Here is a 7,895-nt window from a genome sequence, read left to right as displayed (position 1 = left end):
TCCGTGCCTGGCTTCCTCCTCTGAACATGATGTCCATGTGCTTCACTGTGTTGATGTGTGCAATTGTTTATTTGTTTTGTGAGACTGGGTTTCACTCTTTTGCCCAGGCTGGAGTACAGTGGTGTGATCAGAGCTCACTGCAGCCTTGACCTCCTGGGCTCAAGGGATCCTTGCACCTCTGCTGGGACTATAGGCACAGGCTACCATGCCTGGCTGATTTTTGTATGTTTTTGTAGAGATTGGGTTTCGCCAAGTTGCCCAGGTTGGTCTTGAACTCCTGGGCTCAATTGACCCCCCTGCCTCGGACTAGGATTATACGTTTGAGCCGCTGAGCTCAGCCTGATGCGTGCAGTTGTATAATCCTTCTCACTGCTGTATAATATTCCACTGTCTGAATGGATCATAGGTTTATCTGACCTGATTTCAACAAACTCTGTTCCTCCCAGCCTGGAGCTGTCATGAATAGCACCGATATGTGTGTTCTTGAACTTGTCTTTTGGAGAATGTGCGACCACATTTCTCTTGGGCATATCCTTGGAAGTGGGATCATGGGGTAGTAGGCTGTGTATGTGCCCAGCCTCAGGAAATCTATGCCAAGCAGATTTCTAAAAGCTTGCACCAACTCATGTTCATGGCGGCAGTGAGTGGGGGTTCTAGTTGCTCTCCATCTTCACTCTTGGTTTCGTCATTTTCACCTTGCACATTCTGGTGCGTGTGTTGTGTGTGGGCAGCCCCTTATTTCAAAGTGCCCAAGGTTAGGGGTCACTGGGGAACCCAGGCCACAGGCGGTGGGATGCATATGGCACCATGAGACCGTCCATGAAGAATCCCTGGTTGAAGGGCTTTGAAGACCAGCTCTTGTCCAGTAAAGGCTCCTATGGACTGTATAGAATTACCTGGTGCTTGTTAGGAATGCAGACTCTTGGCTGGGCATGGTGGCCCATGCCTGTCATCCCAACACTTTGGGAGGCTAAGGCGGGAGGATCGCTTAAGCCCAGAAGTTTGAGACCAGCCTGGGCAACATGACAAAACTGAAACTGACTCAGTAGTTCCATAAATAGGTTTTTGGGTAAACAAAGAAATTGACCTTTCCTGCTGAGAAGCTTGAAGCTTTTATTTGTTTACCAGAGTTCTTTATCAGGAAAGGACCTTCAAGCATCTCAAAAAAGTACTAAAGAACTGAAAGTAACCAGATCACCACATCCAGACAATGAGATGTGGGGGGGGCGAGGGGCCCTCATTCATCGTGATTGTTTCCTTGCCCCCGCCTGGTTCCTGTTTTCTTGGACATCAGTCAGTACATTTCTCCCCTGCTATATAAACCCCCAGTTTTAGTTGGTTGGGGAGATGGATTTGAGCCTGAACTCCCATCTCGGCTGCAGCACCGGATTAAAGCCTTCGTCCTTGGCAATACTCATCATCTCAGTCTTTGGCTTTCTGTGTGGCAAGCAGCAGGACCTAGACTGAACCCCTGGTGTCTTGGTAGAAAAACAGATCTATACAAAATATATATATATGTAACTGGTTGGGTGTGTGGTGGTGTGTGCCTGTAGTCCCAGCTACTCTGGAGGCTGAGGTGGGAGGATGGATTGAGCCCAGGAATCCGAGGCTGCACTCCAGCCTGGGCAATAGAGTGAGACCCTGGGTCCAAACAAACAAAACCCAGACTCTCGGGCCCACCTCCCACCCACAAGATCAGGAACTCCAAGAGGGGCCCAGCATGGGGTACTTTCACAGACCCGCCTGTGAGAGGACAGAGCTGTGGTGAGGACAAGGGTTCTGCCTTTCCATAGCTCCACTGCCTTGGACTCCGTGCTTACCCTGTCTGACCTCAGGTTTCTCGTTTGTAAAATGAACGCAATAATAGCACCCACTTCGTAGGATGTTTTGGGGATGAAAGGGACTTATGTTTATACTATGCTCGAAGCAGTCCTTGGCACCTAGTTACCACTCAAATAAATGTCTGTAAAATTTAAAGTTAAGACCCTGGCCGGGCACAGTGGCTGACGCCTGTAATCCCAGCACTTTGGGAAGCTGAGGCGGGTGGATCACCTGAGGTCAGGAGTTCAAGACCAGCTTGACCAACGTGGTAAAACCCTGTCTCTACTAAAAATACAAAAATTAGCCAGGCGTGGTGGCACATGCCTGTAATCCCAGCTACTTGGGAGGTAAGGCAGGAGAATCGCTTGAACTCAGGAGGCAGAGGTTGCAGTGAGCTGAGATTGCACCATTGCACTCCAGCCTGGGCAACAGGAGCAACACTCCATCTCAAAAAATAAATAAACTTAAGGCCCTGTATGGCCCAAGGGAGGTTGGCACTAGCGTGGCCTGATACAATGGTGCCGTATAACTGTTAATTTCAGTTGGGACACGGGGAAACTTCTGCCACCTGCCAGGCTCTGGCCCAATGTAAAGCTCAAGTCTAGAGGGCTGGGGGTTGTGGGAGACAGGACTGTCACCCCAGGACGATCAGAGAGAGAGGGGGGCTCCTGGCTCTTCTGCAGAAGTAGCTACACAGACAGGTCCCTCACTCCGAGGAGCCTCATGCACTTGCCCACACGTTTCTCTGGTTTCACTTCCAGTTTCTTAGAAAGGGCTGTCCTTCCCTACTCTGGGCCCCTCCCCTCCCCACCCAGGATCTGGGCACTGGTGGTACCAGACATCTGGTGCCCTGTCCAAGGCTGGTAGATAAGAAATGTCCCTTGTCTCTGTCAAGGTCAAAATCATCCACCCCCACGTGGGGCGATCCCGCCTCTGGGAGGCGTCTTGCAGAAGCGCTGCCAGGAGCGTGAGGTGGCTTGGCTCCGCAAGCTGTGTGCGCAGCAGCGTGGGGTGGCCAGGGCGTTGCAGGGCATCCCACACCATAACCCATGAGCCCGCCTCTGTGGGCTGATGGGGTACCAGTGCAGGGCGGTAAGGGCCAGGCCAGGTCTGAAGGGAGAATGGGCTCACGTTCACGTGAGTGGGAAAGGCAGTGTATGTGTCCAGGTGTGTCAGGTCGTGCAGAGCGTATCTTGAAAAGCCACACAAGGGATGAATCAGAGAGGTTGCCTCGGGCAATGAGGTGGGAGGGAAACCAGTTTTTTGTTGTGAAGTCCTTGGATGCTTTGAATTTTTGTTTAAATCATGTGCATGCATGATTGTTGTTTATCCTCCCAACCCCACCTCCACCCCAAGTACAGAAGAAAAGAAAGACACTTTCTTTCTTAAACTAGTTTGCCGGAGGGCTGGACATCCTATGTTGCTCATTTTCCTGGAGATTTAGGTTAAAATTATTTAGGGCTTTGGAGTCAGACTGTCTGGGTTCAAGTCCCGGCTGCCCTGTTTTGTAGCTTCTCGGGCAAGTTGCTTAACTTCTGTGAGCTTTTATTTCTTCTTCTGTAAAATGGCACAATACCATTGACATCATTATGGATTTTTTTTTTTTTTTTTGGAGACAGGATCTCCATCTCTCACCCCAGTTGGAGTGCAGTGGTGTGATCTTGGCTCACTGCAACCTCCTCCTCCTGGGTTCAAGCAATTTTCCTGTCTCAGCCTCTCAAGTAGCTAGGACTACAGGCACAGGCCACCACAGCTGGCTAATTTTTGTATTTTTAGTAGAGACTGAGTTTCACCGTGTTGGCCAGGATGGTCTTGATCTCTTGACCTTGTGATCTGCTGGCCTTGGCCTCCCAAAGTGCTGGGATTACAGGTGTGAGCCACTGCGCCCGGCCAATTTTTTGTAGAGACAGGAGTCTTGCTTTGTTGGCCAGGCTGGTCTCCAACTCCTGGATTCAAGTAGTCTTCCGACCAAGGCCCCCTAAAATGCTGGGATTACTGGCATGAGTCACCCCCCGCCCCCGCCACCAGCTTGATGTTAATATGTTGATATTAATGTGATACTAACAGTTCCTGCCTTACAGGCTTGTTGCGTGGCTTCAGTGAGACAGTGCAGGGACATGCGTGAGAAAGTGCCAGGAAGCCCCACCACATGAGGTCAAGACTCAGTGTCTGCAGTACACTCCTACGCTACGGGAGACAGATTGGATGGAGATCTCCATGCCTATTTGCAGATGGGTAGGTTGAGGTACAAAGTAGCAAAGTCGTGGGGTAAGAGGCCTCGTTGGGGCCACTGGTGCCCTGGATCTATTAGTGACCTGCTGTGGGAACTTGGGATGGTCCCTTCCCCTCATCAATGAATTGATGGGTTTGGAAAGCCTCTCCTGGGAATCGTGAAATGCGGGGTCTCCAAATGCCGGTGACAAGTGAGGTGGCAGCACCTCAGAGCCTGTTCTAGGCCCCGGAGCCAGGCATCAGCCCTCAGGCTTAGGGGCTTCCATCTGCATCTCGGCCAGCACACCTGTTTTACTAAGCACACAACTTCCCTGAGGTAGATTCTGACTCAGAAGGTGCTCTCTGGAGAGGCCAGTGCTGCTGGTCTGAGGACCATACTTTGAGTAGCCAAGGTCTGAATTTGATGTCGGTCATGGTATACACCTGTGTAAAAAGCTATCAAGGCCAGATGCAGTGGCTCACGCCTGTAATCCCAGCACTTTGGGAGGCCAAGGTGGGAGGATCACCTGAGGTCAGAAGTTCCAGACCAGCCTGGCCAACATGGTGAAACCCCATCTCTACTAAAAAGACAAAACTAGCCTAGCATGGTGGCACATAGTCTGTAGTCCCAGCTCTTTGGGAGGCTGAGATGGGAGGATTGCTTAAGCCCAAGAGGTGGAGGCTGAAGTGAGTCATGATCGTGCCACTGCCCTCCAGCCTGGGTGACAGAGTAAGACCCTGGCTCTTAAAGAAAAAAACCTGCAAGCTGCACATTTAAATGAGTGCACTTGGCTGGTGGAAGGCAGTAAGTTATCTCAGCCAGTGTTCTCACAGGCTGTTACAGAGCCAGCTCCTGCTGCTCTCTCCCCTTTCTCACTACTGCGCTTGACTAGCCTGAAAACCAAAAAGGGCCAGGTGCGGTGGCTCATGCCTGTAATCTCAGCACTTTGGGAGGCTGAGGTGAGTGGATCATTTGAGGTCAGGAGTTCGAGACCAGCCTGGCCAACATGGTGAAGCCCCATCCGTACTAAAAAATTTTTAAAAGATTAGCTGGGCATGGTGGCATGTGCCTGTAATCTCAGCTACTGGGGAGGCTGAGGGAGGAAAATCGCTTGAACCTGGGTGGGGGAGGCTGACTGAGCCGAGACCATGCCACTGCATTCCAGCCTGGGAGACAGAGCGAGACTCCACCTCAAAAATAGAAAAAATAAAAACCCAAAAAGATGAGTGCACTCTTACTGTATAGGTTATGCCTCCATTAAAAACATTCCAAACACACACACACACACACACACACACACACACACTCTCACACACGATGCTGGGTTCTACATTGACAGAAAGTTGCACATAAAATAACATAAACAAAAATCCAGCCCATGAAGGGTGAACTCAGAATGGTTAATGCAGATAAACTCAGAATAGGTTATGAACCATGAGCCAAGTGGGGGGTACTGGCCACCCACGGTGCCCCGTAGCTCTCCCCTCCCCCACCCCATCTCCCTACACTCACCCCCAACACACCCTCCCATCCAGGTGCTGGGGCGGGATGCAGGCGCCTCACACTGCAGCAGCCCTGCCTTTCTCAGGAAATGCGTGTGGTCTCCAGCTCTGGTCGCCAGGAGACAAGCTACCTGCTTTGTTCCTTGGCCCCCAGCAGGAGGAGGAAAGGGAAAATTTCCTTAGGAGAGGTTCCAGCAAGAGGGATTACTGTTTCAAAGGGAGCGTACCATTTCGGCCGGCGGAGAGCTGCGGCCCCACCTTCCAGAAGGGGCCTCTTGTGCCCAGCATGCGGATCCAGGCTGGGTCTTCGGTACAGACCACTCTCCTCCTGTCTCCCGCTCCCTCCCTTGCAGTTGGTGACCCCTGAGGTCTCCCGTGAGTGGCCTGTGTCCTTGGTTGCCCACCCGCCCTGTCCCCTGTCCTTGTCCCCTTGGTGGGGATGGATAACCCCTTCCTTTCCCCTCACCCGCCCCACTGCCTCACTCTCATCATTTATTTCCTCATTAAGTCCTCTTCCCTGAAGGGCCGTGGAGCTGAGTGACCTGGCGTGCCTCCCTGGGTCCCATGCTTGTGGCTGGTGACGTGGGCCACTATGTCACCTCTCTGTGCCTTGGTTTCCTTGCCTCTAAAGACAGACCTCATGTGGTTGTTTGTAAGGATGAATGCAAAAATGCAAGCTGAGTCCTTAGAATTCTCGGCACATAACAAGTGCTCAGTAAACCGCCTGGCTGCTGTTTACTGGGGACACAGTCCTTTGCTCCCCGGTTGTCTGACTGTGCTCTGTCCTTTCCTCGCAGGGCCATCTGTCGATGCTGGCGAGTTGAGCTCAGCTGACGAGCCTGCCTTGCACGGAGCACTGCCCCTCCTTCTGGTCCCAGATCCATCGGGTCGGAGTGTGTGCACCAACCCTGTGACTCCCTCCACCTCACCGCCTGGGGACAAAGGAAGAGACCAGGACAGCAGCAGAAAGGAGTGCTGCTTATGTGGCTCTTCCCAGAAGGGGGAGCCTCCCAGGCCAGGAATGTGAAACCATTTTGCAGATGAAGAAGATGAAGCCAGAGATGTTATGAAACAGACCCAAGTGGGCTCGCTCTTTAGTCTTGCCGTCCGGAGTCTGGAACGTGGGCCTGTGTCTGGAACTGCTGTGCCCAGGCAGCTTGCCTGGAAATCAGGTAGCGTGGGTGAACCCCTAGATCCCCCTGTGGCAGACCATGAATTTGCTGTGGCTGCACACCTCTGTTTTGCTTCCAAGAAATGAAACTGTGGCGGCTGGAGAGGGATGGAGGGGGGTGGGTGGGGTACAGCAAGACCAGGAAACAGAACTGTCATCTAATGTCTGCAGAAGGTGATAGGGCCAGCCAAGTGGGATTAAGCACCCGCGTCCTTCGCGGCCATTACTGTGTCTAAATCTCTCTCTAACTCTCTCACTGCCACACAGTGAGGAAGGGTTTCTGTTTCCATTTTATAGATAAGCAGACTGAGGCTCAGAGAAGTAAAGTCACTTGCCCAGGAGACTCACAGCTGGAAGGGGCTGGAATTCATAATTTTTTTTTGAATGTTCAAAAGATACTTCTTATTTGCCTATTTTCAAAAAAATTTTCTCCCTTACTTTAGACAATTAGTAAAAGTTACAGGAGCCAACAAAAGGTGAAGGAGAGAGCTGTCATTCAAGGCCTTTCCAAAAGAGGTATCAATGTGAAGAATGGTAAAGAGACACAGTAAGGAATTCAAAAATTTAAAAAACTTCTTGCATTAAGAATAAGTCAGTATTTGTATTAAAATCTTGTTTTTGGCCAGGCACGGTGGCTCATGCCTGTAATCCCAGCACTTTGGGAGGCCAAGATGGGCAGATCACTTGAGGTCAGGAGTTGAAGACCAACCTGGCTAACATGGCGAAACCCTGTTTCTACCAAAAATACAAAAATTAGCTGTGCGTGGTGGAACGTGGCTGTAATTCCAGCTACTCAGGAGGCTGAGGCAGGAGAATCACTTGAACCCGGGAGGCAGAGGTTTCCGTGAGCCAAGACTGCATCATTGTACTCTATCCTAGGTGACAGAGCAAGACTCCGTCTAAAAAATAATATATTGTTTTAACCAATCGTTTAGTTTTGTATTACTGTATTTTAGAGATGCATTTCTAGAGATACATGTTACAGATACATCTCTAGAAAGATTCTTATAACCTTTTTATAATTATAACCAACTGAATTATACAAAAATTCCTTTTATTAACCTTATTATGACTTATATAGACCATTCACTATGCAATTTTTTTTTTCAAACAGGCTCTCTGTCACTCAGGCGGGAGTGCAGTGGCATGATCATAACTCACTATAGCCTCAGCCTCCCTGATTCAAGCA

At 50.5% G+C, this 7,895-nt stretch overlaps 1 long non-coding RNA gene across 1 annotated transcript; it reads right to left on the bottom strand.

The window, feature by feature from the left end:
• Window positions 1–327: 327 nt before the first annotated feature.
• LOC116526469 lies at window positions 328–6,472 on the bottom strand. The gene is made up of 3 exons (XR_004258168.1): window positions 6,386–6,472; window positions 620–622; window positions 328–339 (listed from the first exon to the last, which is right to left on the bottom strand). It is a non-coding gene; the product is annotated as an uncharacterized LOC116526469 (long non-coding RNA).
• Window positions 6,473–7,895: the final 1,423 nt, after the last annotated feature.

Source organism: Sapajus apella, unplaced genomic scaffold, assembly GCF_009761245.1.
Source record: "Sapajus apella isolate SASKATOON/1434 unplaced genomic scaffold, GSC_monkey_1.0 scaffold51, whole genome shotgun sequence".
Lineage (NCBI taxonomy): Eukaryota > Metazoa > Chordata > Mammalia > Primates > Cebidae > Sapajus > Sapajus apella.
This window is presented reverse-complemented; position numbering and strand designations above follow the sequence as displayed.